A 16,228-nucleotide genomic window follows, 5' to 3' on the forward strand; every position below is an offset into this window, starting at 1 on the left:
ATTAAATAAGCATTTTTTCCCTTTGATTGCGTTTGGCAGAATAATGCTGCTGAGGCTCCCGTGTTTAACTCCAGGCTATGTGAGCATAAATGGGTGCGAGCTGCTTTGTATGCTTGATGTTAGGGTAATTGCACTTCATTTCAACTGGGAAAAATAGGATTCTCACACTTTTTTGTGTTGGAAGCCCAGAAGGCAGTGCTCATTTTTGTGTATCTGTCTGCCTGACATTTAGATTTGCCTTTTAAAGATGACATTTTTCAAAACAGGCATGTTTTCTACAGGCGACAAAATTATTCTTTCACATCCCTATTTCTATTAAGTGACAGTTCGATCCAACCTTAAGCCCTTTTCTTTCTATGGTAATAAAGATATTTCTTTTCGTGTTATGTACAAAAATGGTGGTGTTTCAACAATAGTCATTATCAGCATTGCTAAAGTCAACTTTCATCCGTGCCAAAGATTTCACTGGACCTTGTCCTTGAAGAGAGAGATGTTGCAGCTCATCTGCAGACACCCACACACTCACACCCACACACACACCCAAACAAAAGTACATATTTGTCACATTAGTGTGAATGGTATGTCAAATAAATAACCTCTAATGACTATATCTCGATGGGGTTTGATGGCTGGTAAGAGAGTGTGCTTGTCTCAGTGAAGAGTAATGATGTCTTTTTGGTGAACGACAGGCGTGTTCATCCTTGAATGACTCCTTTGTATTGCTACAATATTCCAATTACTGCTCTCAGGTGCCTCACAATCGACCTTTACCTACTCTGAAAATTACCTTGCTATCACTTAATAATTTCCTCAACAAAGATGGTGTTGTACATTATGAAATATTCAGAACTCAATTTTCTTGCTCGATCATACTTTTGTGTGTGCTGTAATTACATAACAATCCATAATGTAATTTATTTTGCGCGCTTTGGGATGTGGAAGCCGTGTCCTGGTAAGTATTCAGTGCAAACGAGAGGATGTCTGTATTGTGGAAGAATTTATTTTGTTCTTTTTTCTGAGGGGGATTATGAATGAAGGATGTTTTTTTAATTGATCTAATAGATATCTTGGCATAATAGTTGACCTGTTGTCAGTGACTATTGAGCTCAAAAGACAATCACACTGTACATAAAAAGAACAGGAATGCAGAAAATGTTTAGCAACAAGTGTTGCAATTCCAAAACCGTCAAATACTAAAAATAGCTCATTTAGCGACTATAACAAAAGAAATCTATCGAGCTATCTTTGAATTAGTTATCAACAACATGTTGGGGAAAAATATGCACTGTTGCAAATATAGATTTGCAAATTCATTTAGGATGCTAATGTCTAATACGACTCATTTCTTGAATCACATTTTAAACAAATATTCACTTTAGTGCAATTGCCTTCTAGTTATGCAAATGTGTCAAGTTTTGCCTTTTCTACTCAGCATAAACACATTTTTCTTGTGGTTTAGAATGTTGTACAAAAGATTACCATTACAATAATGCAGCAATTGGTATTCAATTACACTTTTGTGATGAAACGCATATGAGAGCATCGGTTTCCTTTGGTCGCTATTGCCTTTGAGTAAATACATTTCGATACAAAACACTTGAGACAGCCCTATATCACCATAAAATATTTACAAACGTGAGCAGTAAAGGTCTATGCTACTTATGCTATATGATCAATTTAGGTTCAATTCAAGTAGTTACTCAGTAGTCCCATTTTCAGAGTTCCATTATTTTGAAGTTGAATTGGTCGTCCGCGCTTTCATGACTGACAAAACAGAAATACGCGCACGCATACTAGTGAAATACAAATACCAACATTGTTCTAAAACACTCTAGCACACTACTCTACAACTCTATGAAAGCATAACTGAAACTTTTTGCAGACAAAGTACTGAAGTGCTTTAAGACACTCTACTGAAGCAGTACTAAAACCGTCTCACAATTCTTTCCAGCTTACTTACTCAACAACTCTCACCAAAACTACTAAAATATTATGTGCCTTACTACTGAAAAGCTCCAACACACTATACTAAAAGTTATAGTAGATTCATACACTCAACTGTGATGGTCACTTTGGTATATTCTAAAGCATTTTGGTAGGATGTGAATATGAAAACATTCCAATATATTACAGGAGCACAATTCACAATGGAAAAATCTCAATTGTGTGTGAGAATGTTTCAATATTGTTTGTAAGTACAGTGCGAGCATTTCAGAAGTGAGGGAGACCATGTTAGTGGTTGTGTGAGAAGTTTCAGTTGTGTGTGAGAGTGTGTTTATGAATGTGTTTCAGAAGAGTGAGTATGATATTTTATCACATATATGTATTTGTTTGACGCTCCTCATGCAAACAGATGATGGGGATGGAACTGGGGAGGTTGTTAGCACCTTTACAATCATCAGAGTATAAGTAGAGTATGTTTTTTATTTTTATTTTTCTAGTCTGTGTAAATCAATATTCTGAAATTGTAAATTTGGAATGGAATTCAACAAACATTTAAAAAGGAAAAATTGCATCACATGTTGCAAAACTTATCTATTAGGGGTGTGTTAGTATCTTGTTGCGTAATAATTTGTGTCCCAAAGAGTGTTAATGTTTGAAAAAGGAACCAATAAGTTGCAAGAAAAGGTTTCCCAAAACTCTCTGTTAAGCAAGACACTTTCTTTCACGACAACGTTACAATAATAAACTGTTGCTGATAAGAGGGCACTGTTTTTGTTTTTTAGAAATGTTGAAATATTCTCTTATACCACGTGTGTCAAAGCTGCGGCCCGGGGGTCAAATCTGACCCGCCGCATCATTTTGTGTGGCCCGGGAAAGTAAATCATGAGTGCCGACTTTCTGTTTTAGGATCAAATTAAAATGAAGAGTATAGATGTATATTAAATTTCCTGATTTTCCCCCTTTTAAATCAATAATTGTAATTTTTTAATCCATTTTTTTCTGTTTTTAGTTCAAAAATCATTTTGTAAAATCTAAAAATATATATAAAAAAGCTACAATAAACATTGCTTTAGATCTATAAAAAAACTGAATATCCAGGGCTTTTAATCCAGTTATTTTAATCAATTTATTAAAAAAATAAATATTATATCTAAAATGGTCCGGCCCACGTGAAATCAAGTTGACGTTAAATCGGCCCGCGAACCAACCCGAGTCTGACACCCTTGTCTTATACTCTGCGTAAAAGACAAGGATTCTGACAGATTGCGCAGGGAAAGTGTGAAAAAGAAACAGTTTTTTAAAAACCTATTTAGAAATGTCTTGTGTTTTTGTATCCTAGCAATCGTCGAATGATTTCCCGCTGCATGTATCGAGATTCCTTGCATTACCAGAATCATGGAATATTAAGTACAGTAGTTCAGACTCATGTATTCACTCTGGAGCTTATGATACGGCTCATTTTAATTAAAGACTGCTTCGTCATTGTAATCAAATTCTGCCGCCCTTCATTTGTGTGATATCAATTAGCGATGAATTTCCATGCATTGGAGTATTCCTGAATACTTTGCTCAGAGGAGGTGTAATTTAAATGACATCAGTCACTGCACCCCTGCATGAATGAGAATCATATTCACAGTCATATCTCTTGTGGCACACAGCAGTGGAGGGAAGACTGCTACAATTAATCAAATGTTATTATCAAGCTGATTATAATAGGAAATATAGTCAAGAGTCCCCCTTTCTACTTCAATTAAGAACAGATTAACCAAATGATCAACGATGCTAATCTTGTTCAGCCTAATTGATCATTCATCTAATGATGAATGAAGCGGTGAAGTCAAATTTCAACATGAGCTGACTTCATTCAAAGTTCTCTATGTATCTCAGTCATTTAAAATGTACTATTCGACAAAATAATATTCGGTGGACTTAAATGTCACAACATTCATGTTACGAATCGCTCGGTGGTACTTGGCCATGCTCTATTAATTTGCAGTACTGTGCTCACTTTGTGTCATGTCTTCGCAGTGTGAGTCCCCTATGACTCTTACCTCCCAGACTCAGGCACAAGGGGGGCCCTAATTAGATTCTCATGTGTATTTAATGGACTCGCTTACTTTAGTCCTGTGAGAGAGCTCTGAATACTGGGAAGCAGTTCAATGACTGATGCATGGCTGTTCTTTCGGTACAACCGAAGGAGCAGGCGTTTTTGAATTGGCAGCACGCATCAAGTCATGCTTCACTGTTCTTAACTTCCATGCCAACCTAATGGTCGATTTACACAATTTATTGGAATATTTGTTTTCTCTCCACAAACTAAAGTGATAGCTTTGGTGAAGGTCAGACAATGGGGAGGATTTAGTGTGTTGTGTGTTACATTTTCTACTCTAAACCTGGAGCTGCAATTTAGTTTCAATGTGTCAAATATAATTGTAACAGTCGCACATAAATGGTGGATGCTTGTCTTCAGGGTCCACCCAAGTTTACCAAATATATGTGTGTGTAAACAATGTTGAATTAATGTAGTGTTCTAAAAATCTCTGAATCTGCAGGTGTTTAACTGTCTATGTGATAATATGAATTTGAATAAGAAGACACTTTTCAGCCCTTTCAATGTTGTTTCCTAATAAGGACATACGTACACCTCACACTGAGGTGCTGTGATGGATGTGACCCCAGTGGTCAGCCCTTGACCCCGAAACCCACCAGGACACATTGACTAGAAGCACGACTCCCGTTAACGTGCCGCATGGCCACATAAATTGGCCCTTGCGCAATTTCACTGTCCAATTTGCATGCCCCCTTTCATCAAGCGTGTAACAGCACCCGTACACATGCAAGCAGATGAAAATGAGACCAAATTCAACCTTGCAGAAAAATCCTCTTGACATACTGACAGATGGAACTTTTCTTTCCTCTATATGAGGACTACGGAAAGAGCAACAGAGAAAATGGAAGAGACGGCGTCCGTTGGGAGAAGGCAAGATAAAGAGGGTGGTGAGCCGGGAGTCTGGGTAGTTTTTATCTGGTGGGCAGGGAGACGATGGCGGGAGGATCTGTCTCTGTTAGAGAGAACATGGCCCTGTTATTAAAGCCATTTATCACTGGCTGAATATTCCCCCTTTAATAGGCTCTGTCGTTAATTACCTAACTTTGTCAAGAGGGGGAGTCAGGGGCTCTCTGTTCTCTTGGCAGGCTGACACATACATCATCCGCCCACTAGCACCCCCCCCTCCTCCCACACAAAGACATTTAGATTATAACATGCTCTTATATGACACACATCAACTGCTGTCACTCTTCTATTGGGTTTTGTGTTTTTCCTCGTTTTTCAAAAAGGAAACATTTCTAAGCTACAAAAAGATACATCTGCTCTGGATTGTGCATCCTGTATGAGACACACTGGAAAAAAATGTTCTAGGAAGTTTTACACTCAGGAACTAATTATATATTTTTTGATGTTCTTTTGGGTTAGAATCATAATTGACTACTGGATTAATAAATAGTTAAGAAGTCGGTTTCATTGTTGTCTATTGTGACTTGAAGAAGCTGCTCGGCTTCAATCCGTTGTTGATCCAAAAAGAACCAACAGGTTAGCCAGCCTATCGCAGAGCAGAAGGAGATGGACATCCATTCACACTCACACTCATACCCAGGGCCAATTTAGAGTGTTCAACCACCTTACCCTTGATGTTTTTGGAATGTGGGAGGAAACCGGAGTACCTGGCAAAAACCCACACAAGCCTGGGGAGAACAGGTCACCTGGGATCAAACCCTGGACCCCAGAATTGTCATGGATTAATCATCCTGGAAACCAGCTTTCCCTCTGCCTATGAGTTTGTCTGTTTTTCAGATTCCAAAAATAAGCACAGCTGTTGGATTCAAGACTCAGTTTTTGTGTTGTTTGTCAGTTTGAATGCTTGTTTTTCCTGTATGTGCCAAAAAGATTGGCTTGCGACCAACAAGCCAGTGCCCAAAGTCAGCTGGAGTAGGCTCCAGATGACATGACTTTAGTGAGGATAAATTGTACTTAGTATAAATGGCTAATAATAGTAAGGGAAATAATGACCTTATCTTCTGGTTTTGGTAGTTTGTCTTGTCTTGATTTCCTGTGTTTCTTTTCCTTGACTTTTATCTTCATTAGTGTATACAAGTAAGTTGACATTCCTGCTCCTTGTGTTTCATCCACTTAGCTTTTTCAGTGTCCTGTGCAGGTGAACCTTTTTTCTTCCATTTTCCTTCCTTTCTTCTGGTGATTAGCGTTTTTTATTTATTTATTGTTAACTATTCAATCAAATCACAATGCAGATTTGAATATTTTTGTTGGAAGAATGGATTTTCTCCATTAATAAATGTTACCAGTTCATCATGTGCTGAATGGCATAGATATCACAAATTAAACAGTGCATTTATTAATTAATCGTGAACTCTAATAAATCTTTTCTCATCTTAAATCCCGTTCACCATTATTTCAACATTTAGATGGTTGTGATACAATACAAAAACCCCACCCACATTATTCCTTCTTATTTGTTGTGGCTTTCTATGGGATCAAAAAAAAAAGAGCAGCTCTATTGGAAATGTAAGTCACCCACGCTGACACATTTTGTTTAGCTGTTACTACCTGTAAATGAGATGTGACAAAGGGGTAGAGAAACTAGCAGTATTGCTCCTCTTCCTCTATACGAGTACTGTTGCAAATGAGTGGATAATTTATCGCAAATGTATTTTTAAAAAAAAACAGCAGTTGTAGAGTGATTAGATCTGCTGCTGGATATAAATGTATTTTTTTTTCCCCCCGTGTGTCTATTTTCAATGTTGTCACTATGCTTATATGGGGGAAAAACTTGCTGCTTAAAATGGATACATTTTTTTCAATCTCTTTGTTTCAGCACTTTGAATGATGAGTTTTTGGTTCAGGTTCTACATGTACCTTGCTTCATCGAAGAACTCATTTGGGGTGCATCACCCTAAGCAAAATCATGTTTCATGATGTATACATCTACAAAAGTACAAATTTAGCTCACAACATCAAATCCAGTTCTTTAAACTATATTTATAAGTGACTCTGGAAATTTCTGTCCATTACAGCATTCCCTCAATGGCTGTAAGATTTACAGAATATATAACCGGATCAAGAAACAAATAATCGAGAACTCAGAAATACGTTCATAGAGAGGGCTGCCTAAAAGGAAATGATTTCTCAGCGCTAGTGATTAAGAAGAGTTAAGTGTGTGCATAGATTCCCACATGCACCATGCAATGCAGCAAGAGTTTAGAATGCGTCCCAGCAGATTTACCACTGGTGCCCAATCATTTACATTGTAGTTATCTGAAGAAAGGAACACGAGGTGATGTGACAACCACACCATATTGATTGTTTTGGCCTGATTAGCTCCCACTGTCAAAGCAAACTAATCAGATACATCGATCATGAAATACTTTTTAATGCTTCCCTTGGCAATAATATGATTTTTCTCAAGTCAAATAACTGCTTATCTATTGAGAACGTGTGGCTAGATATTTGAGATTTGAAGATTTCCTAAGGGACACCAGAGACTCAGTAGCTAGATTTTTTTTTAAAGCATTTAGCATCACTCAACTGACCATGATGAAATGCTATTTCATTACCTGAAGAACCACCATGATTGCTGTAAACTTGATTTGTAGGACTCATAGCAAGCAACAAGGGTTGTTAGACGCCACACGACACCTTTGAGGGCGTCATCACTTGTTTTGCCGCTTTCATTTTTGTCCAGAAGAGGAGGCTGCGTTCCCTGCAAACAACAGGAGGTCGTCAGTAAGAAATACAGTTTAGTCTAGCTAAGAGACTTGATGCCATTAGCAGATAAAAACGTGGAGGTAGCTTGAAATGGACTTGAATGTATGAGATATACTAGGAACAGCTTTACATTTTTTATTTGTTTTGAGCTGTGTATTAGAATTTTCAGTCAATCTGAAAGATTACATGATTATAAATTAATTTGTCCATATCCCCCTCCTTTACCACACCTGAATCAATTGATCAACTCATCAGCAAGCTGTCCAGAAGCTTGATAACATCCTGATTATTTGATTCAGGGGTGTTGCTGCAGGGAGAGGGCATGAGATTCTTTGTAAAGAGTCATATCATGGCAGCCATATTTTTCTAGCATTCAAAAATGCACCTTCTTAACATATAGGGACAGTGGCCACTACAGTGGACATCTATTTAAAAGTAAGAGTCGGGCGTGGTGCTGGAGCTATCCCTATGGGGACCAGATGGGGGGCACCCTGAATCAGTGGCCAGCCAATCACAGGGCACAAGGAGACAGACAACCATACACACTCACATTCATACGACGAAATTTCCTGAATACGGGATGAATAAAGTTATCCAATCCAATACGGAGTGGCAATTTGGCATATTCAACCAGCCCACCTTGCATGATTTTTGGCAAGGGGGAAGAAACCAGCGTACCCATAAGAAGCCCACGCTAGCCCGGGGAGAATATGCAAACGCGAACACCATGAGGACCCACTTTTGAGCAAACCCTCAATCCCAGAACTGTGAGGCCAATGCGCCAACCACTTCTCCATCGCACCAACCACTTGTACAGCACGCTGCTGTTCAAAACACATTTTTTTTGTAAGGTACAATTTCTGATTCAACTCAACTCCATAGTTTTAATGTTTGAACATCCTCAAAAGAAATTCAATAAGAGGACCCCCATCCGCCACCACACACACTCAGGGCTCATTTGCACTGTGACAACCCTTAACAATGAGCATTGTTAAATTGATTATAGATGTAATTTTCATTATTAACAACAGGGGGCAGGATCCATACATTGATTAAACATCCATTCTTTGCAGGACAAGTAATTGTTCAGTGACTCGAATTTGCACACAGCTTTAAAGACTTCAGCTTTGTTGTTGTCATCTGGATTACACTTGACTGCAATTTACATTGTGTGTTTTACGTCATCAAAATGACATGATGTTTATATCTAAACCGGCTGCAATATGTGAACAACTTTGGTACATGTAACATTCTCGGTGATATCTGTGCTCGTGCATAGAAAGGGATCACACATAACCGTAGTGTAACATTCCTTCCAGCCTACCACAGCCTCAGGCTAAGCATCAGAACAGTGCCTTGCAGCTCCTCCTGTGACAAAATATGCACGTCTCCATTCATATCTGCTTTATTGTCACTTGTCATATGGCTTTAGCTGCTTATCTATCTTGTGAGTTTTTGTTGGAAACATTAGGCAGTTGCCTGTCTCTTTTGATTCATCTCAGCCACCTTCCTTTATGACTGTTTAAAGCTTTTTTTGCTCGTTAAGTCAGAATGTCACAATGGTGAAACTACCTTACGGCCAACATTATTTCTGTTAGCATAAGGAAAAATATTTCATGTATTATATTGCAGCTTTGCAATAAAAATTGTATGTTTCATATCGCTGGAAATTTTCAGGTTTTGTTTTCATAAGAAATGCAGAGAAGGATTTCTTCCCCTACGAAGGGGAAATGTATGCTGTCATTATTTCTTGTTTTATTAAGCAATAGATCCAAAACACTATTTAAAAGATGTCTATAGTATGATTGAAAGGTGGCACAGCCAAGGATGAAGATGAGTAGCCTCTCGAAGCACAGAAAGGGTTTCTATTGAAATTTCTGTGATGTTGACACTAAATTTGCAAGTGTTGAACGGTTCATCATAAATGGACTGAATGCTATAATTCAATCTAGTTTTAGTTTTTTCTCAGAAAAAGAAGTGGGCCGAAATCTCCTCATTTTGCCAAATTTCACGATCTTTTTTTGTACCTTAAAGTCTTTTAAGGTACAAAAAAAAGATCGTGAAATTTGGCAAAATGAGGACATTTTGGCCCACTTCTTTTTTTGAGAAAAAACTAAAACTAAATTTAATTATAGCATTCAGTCCATTATGATGAACTGTTCAACACATGCAAATTTAGTGTCAACATAACAGAAATTTCCCTCAAGGTCATTGTCCCAAAAACTTTTCTTGCGCTCAAATAACTCGCAAATTTGATCCAAGGAAAGACAGAGAGAAATGCTCAAAACAACACACAAAAAAACATCCGCCAAGATGCGGCAGACAAAATGTAGCCAGATGTCCTCCGGAGGTTATAAACTCAAAGGAAGTGCCCTGTCCCATCATAATGCTCGACAGTTAATGTCTCATGCACCCATCAACATTTGAGCAGTCCTTATGCATGATGATGTGTGACTTAAAAGCCTGCTTGGTCACATCTGATTAGCTGATGCCTAATCAGACAAGTCCCTGCACACGTGAAAATCTGAGGTTTATTCAGGAGACAAGCACATCTGAACAGACGTGGGGCTTAAAAATGGAGCAAAAATGAGATACAGAATGTAAACACAAGAAGAATTATCTTTGTTTTTCTTTCAACCAAACTGTTCCTGTGGCCCATCTGTTCAATGAGGTCAGAGTTAATTATTTCAGGCTTTTTACTGGACTTCCGAGACACAAACAAATGTACCTGTTAACTGTTTGATTGATGTCACAGTAAAACACAAATTGGACCAAATCATAAGGTACTCACATTTAACATCATCCAATATGAAAGCACCAATATGTACCAAATACTTTGTCCTTGAGAATATACAGATTGAGAAACAATACAAATTATCACAATAGTTTGGAAGTAAACTAATCACTTACTCCTTTTGAAAGATGGCACAAATGGTCATAATTTTGTGGCAAGAGACTCATTTGTCCATTAAAATGGCCATTAGTAAAAAGGAGACAGAGTGATGTAAATGGAAAGTTGGGACCATGTTTGGTTTCTTTGCGTAAAAACTGAGGCCACAGGATGATGAAAACACTTTTTGAGGCAGTGTTTTAAGAGGTTTAGGAAACAAGGCAAAGAAGACGACTCAGAAGAGGATATGACATCAGACAGGATAGGAGAGGAGAGGGCTGTCGTCAGAGAGCATCAGTGCAGCCACAGTAGGTCCCTGCATTCTAAAATATTGAAAAGCTTTTGTTGTGCCTAGTTAAACATTCACTGATGTGACACAAACTGTGAACAATGCCATTTCACACGCACTGAAAGTCCTCTCGCTTTGTATTATTTATGATCAAGAACTGCAGAGTCGGTACACTGTTTTCTCTTAACATCGCTGAGCTTGTATAAGAAAGAAAAAAAACAAGGAAAATGAATTAAATGAGGAAATCTCAAAAATAACATACTGTTCATAATAAGATAAAAAAGCAAATCACATCAGTCTAAAAATGTCCATGCCATATCTTAACGTTCTGGAAAAAAAATCTCTCAGTTGTTGTCTGGAAAGAGTTGTCATTCAAATAAAGAGGTCCCCCCCCATATTTACGATCATGTTTTCAAGATAGTCTTGAACGATATCTCCAGGAATGCCTCTAACACTTAAATTCATATTTCTAATATTATCTTGCATGTTTAGTTCAAAAGAATGACAATTATTTCAATTGAACAAAGTCCCTAAATCTGTTGCATGGTCAGACAATCCTGGTATGCAAGATATGAGCATGAATTATGTATCTCTCATTTGAAGAAAAAAGAACCCATAATTGTAGCTTTTTGCACATCTTGTAAACCCAAATAAAATTGGATTGTTGTTAAATCCTATCTAGGCAGCTCCTGCAAATGATTAATTTTGGCAGCACTGGCTTGTGCTGGGCTGATCAGTAGTGTGGTTCATTGCAAAATGCTCTCATAATGAATAAGTCATTTCATCATCTCTCTTGGGAATCTAATTCCTACTGACATTTAATGAACACATTTTTAGAACACATGGAGGTATGGGTCAGCAATTCAAATGGGAGCTTCATATTTGGTGTGTTGGCATGTATACTGTGTGTGTGCACGTGTGTGTGTGTGTGTGTGTGTGTGTGTGTGTGTGTGTGTGTGTGTGTGTGTGTGTGTGTGTCATAGACAAAACAAACCCAAACGGAGCAGCCCAGAGACACTTCGACCATGATTGTGTAGGTGGCATTTAGGGAATCCTCACACAACAGGGGTCAATTTATCTCCAGGTCACTGAAAATGACATCATCAAACCGCTATTAACTCGGCAAATAATTCTAGCTCTGCTGCCTCTCTATTGACGATGCCTTTGCTCAAAACAAACAGACGGTTCCTGGCTTTGCCCTCAATCTAAAAACCCTAACCTCAGCATGGATGACAGAGAAATGGCCATCTCGACAGCAGAGGACTAAAATTGAACAACTAGAAATGACACCGCAAACAATCTTGAGCAACCATTTTACTCTCACCTCTGCCTTTACCCTTCACCATCACTTTTCTCCTTCTAGTGGAATTGAAGTCTGCTCTTTTATCCACACAACCTTCACACTCTCATGATATCAACTAGATTTACACAACTCAAACCAGCAATTTTAATGATAATGCTCAATTTTAGAACATACCTGCTTCTGGAACAAGATCAGTAAAAGACATACAAGGCCTGCTATGCAAAAGGTGCCGCCCAATGTTTTTTTCCCCTAGTCTTCAGCACCGCACTTGAATAATTAATGTGGTATTTCTAATACTAAATAAAGTGGATGTCACTGCACTCCAGTGCATTTTATCTCCCACCCGGTACACTATAATTGCACTTTTAATGGAGCACCTGTTCATTAGATAAAACAATATAACTTTTCATGAAAGCTGAGGAAAACACATTTTATTTACATAGATTGCAATTCTCATTTTACAACTACGTATATTGCTTCAAGCTTAAAAAAAATATAATTATATAAATATAAGAAGACAAAACCCAACCTCTCCCAATGGACCCCCTTCATGAGCACATATTGTATATTCCTGCTATTTCAATCTGAAATGGCATTGCAATGCAATAAAAGCACGGATATAGTAGGGAGGTTATGGCAGGAGCATGACGCATGATCAATAGCCACGGTGACTTGCTCCTCCTCACGTGCACCTTCAACCGCATGGCCACCTTTACCCCCGATCAATGAACTTCCCTGAGTAAACAGATCTGTCCCAACGCTCGCTGTTCCTCATTGTAAGAGGATCCCACTCCTCCTCCTGCTCCTGCGTGTCCAGGCCAAGTCACATGAAGAAACCAGATAGTTTCTTGCAGGCTTATTGCTCTGCTCCTAAATGTTCGTTGATCTAAGAAGGCTAAATAAAGCCCTAATACATCATCGGCGTAATCTACATCATCTCCATCACTGATATTATGTCCTCCAAATGAGGTACTCTAATTACCACTGATACCTACTGTATGCTGTTTTCCTGGGTCAAGCTATTATCAGGAATAAAATAACCAGAAGTCCTGTCTATAAACACAACTATTTTTCATCCTAAATTTATACACAATTGTGCAAGATATTAATGTGCTAACCATTTTTCTTTAGTGAATGTCCTCTTGAGATGCTTGATTCTTGAGTATGTGTTTCTAATGCGCTTCTCAATGATTAAAATGAGGATTTTTTATCTTAAAAGTCAATTGTTAGCCTGTAAAAGTTGGAATTTGAGAGAACTCAATAAGTCAATTATGAGATAAGTTCTTTAACTCGTCCAGGTTGCCAGAGCCCTTTAGGCTTCATGAACTATGTTTGCAGAAATAAATCAAATATATGCATTAACGTCGTGCACTTACTTACTAAAATTACTTTTACTTTTACTACAATAACATGTACTTAATTGTCCTCAACTATAGCTACTTGTACTATGTACATGTGTACTTGCATGTACTTGAACTAAAATGTGTATCCATTCACTTCATGCACGTGAACTTGTGTGTATTAGTACTACAAGTACAAGTGAATATGAAATGAAATCATAAAAAATGCACTCATTCTCACTTGATTATCACGTAAACCAAAACTACAGATCATTTTAAAGATTTGAGCTAAAATATGGTGGTGTGAGTATAATGGTAATTTTTATTCATTTAGAAAAGATATCAAGTCTGCTCACAACTTCTGACAACATGAAATTCTGATGGATAAACTGTGGATGTCAGCCAAGTGTTATCCCGACTTCTCACATAAAAGATTTCAACAGCACTCAGCCTGGCAGCCGTGTGAGAAAGACGAGGCCCCTCCATCATCACATATCTCAAACACTGGCTTACTATTTTATTTAATCTTCCATCTGGAAAGCCAGTCTGCTAAGACACAGCATCAAATGTGACCTGTTGGATTCTTAATGAAATGTTCTCATCCTTGCCATTCATTAAAACTTTTGAGACTTGGACACACCTTCAGGAGACGTTAATAGACTTAAAATATGGATAGTACAAAGTCCAAATGCTCAGCATTAAAATATATTGTTACATTACATTTCTTTCCATCTATACAAGGTAACATGAACAAAAATCCCAGGGTGCCAGAAAACATCAAACTATTCATTCTTGCAACAATCCAACCACAGGAAGGGGAGATGTAGACCAATCTATATCTCCTGTGACCCTCAGTAACATGTCTTTAAGCTCACTAATTAGATTTGGAGATACCACGTTAAGGGATGGCCTCGCAGGCCAGTTCGCCATCACAAATGGATCTGCTTCATATTGGAGATTAATAGAGAAATGTGTAATCTTACCCATGATTGAAGCTATGATCTGGTTAGTGAGAAACATGATGGATGTTGCGGGGCTGGTGCAAGGGAGTTGTCCTAACCCTTTTAAGACAAGATTGCTTTGCAGGTTATAGGCAGTTAAAAGGCACTGCGGTGCAGCAATCATAATAACCGACATGTATGAGCAGTCCCTTGATAAATGAATGTTACGTGCACCTAACTTAATCCAAGTTTGTCGAACCTCTTTAATGACTACTTGAAGTTGCTAGTAATAACAGCATTCTTCAGAAATCCATATAACCCTCTACTTCAATTAAAAGGAAATCTAGTCGCAGCTTTTATATTGTATTTATTTTTAGCGTGCATGTTTTTGAGCATGTTCAAATTAAAGTATATACTGATAAGAATATTAAGTAATAACATCAGTTTGTTCTAAAAGAGATGATATCTTGATATAGTATATATTACAGGGTACTTATGACCTTTAGCCCTTTATCAAAAAAGTGACTATTTTCGGTCATTCGAGGAAAAAAAATATATATATATATATACGGTGTGATAAAGTTATGATCTTTCATTCATGGTCTTCTTGAGAGGGAAGCGAGACACTATTCCTATGCAAGGGTAGCTGTCAAAAAATGGATACAAGTCTAATAAAAGATCTGATTCAATATGCAGCACAGGAGGGCCACTGAGTGGTTTGACAATGTGGATTGCATGCTACTGTGTTTGCAGTCCTTAGCCCCTGAACTCCATGAGGGGATACCACTATTTTCACAGCATTGTACCTTCAGACACCAGCGCCTTATAGTCCAGTGCGGCTTGCAAATAAACAAATGGTCCTCGGGACAGTCCCAGTGACTCAGTGGGACAATTGTTGTTACTAATCCAGAGGTTCAGGTCCGATTCCCTGCCCTGGTGACCTTGCCTAAGTATCCTTGACCAAGATACTGAACCCAACGTTGCTCCTTTATGCTGCTAAATAAGATCTCAATCCCTGAAAGGTGGAAAAGCACTACACAAGTTTAAGACCATTTACGAATATGGGCGCAACTTACAGACCAGAAGTTACAGTAGTCAATAATAACAGGGATAATTATAATAACCACAATCATAATCTTAATAAAGTAATAATTACGACCATTTTATTCCATGGCTATAATTTATAATGCATTCAGCCTCTGGACTTCAGTGTTGAATAATTATAGAGCATCCACCCATTGGTTTAACATAAAAAATCTAAATCTTAGGTGCTTAATTCACAATTGTAGGTTGTGTGAAACGATGGTATCGAATCTGCATTTAGTGTTAAATCACAGAGAAAAAAAGCTTCTGTCACCAACAGAGCCTTGTTAGTCACTCTTGATACATAATGACTCATGCCTCACGGGCAAACTAATTATCAGGTGCTTAACAGGCTGAACCTACAACACAGCTGCCAAAGACCTGTGAGGGATAGTAGGCACATGACCACCACCTTCATCTCATCTTCTTCCTGTCTTGTTTTCTTCTCCTTGCTTTGCTTCTCTCCCCCTTTTCTGTGTTCTCCCAGAGTACCAGCTGGGAAACTGGCCTTGGGATATGAGCTAGAAGCATACAACCATATGCCAGACATTTTCATGGAAGGTGTGTAGCAGAGAGTGGGGGAGGAATATCTTTTTGAAATGTAATAGAAGGTAATTGCTAAGTAGGACACTTATCTAGTAGGGGTTTGCATTCCT

General features: G+C 38.1%; 1 long non-coding RNA gene across 1 annotated transcript in view; it reads right to left on the minus strand.

Annotated features, from left to right (window-relative positions):
• Positions 1-16,228, minus strand: part of LOC144092745 (uncharacterized) — a 33,840-nt gene that overhangs the window by 6,977 nt on the left and 10,635 nt on the right. Inside the window, exon 5 of the long non-coding RNA XR_013306141.1 lies at positions 7,576-7,721. This is a non-coding gene — a long non-coding RNA (uncharacterized LOC144092745). The remainder of the gene's footprint in view (positions 1-7,575; positions 7,722-16,228) is intronic.

The sequence above is a fragment of the Stigmatopora argus genome, chromosome 2, assembly GCF_051989625.1.
Source record: "Stigmatopora argus isolate UIUO_Sarg chromosome 2, RoL_Sarg_1.0, whole genome shotgun sequence".
Taxonomy (NCBI): Eukaryota; Metazoa; Chordata; class Actinopteri; order Syngnathiformes; family Syngnathidae; genus Stigmatopora; species Stigmatopora argus.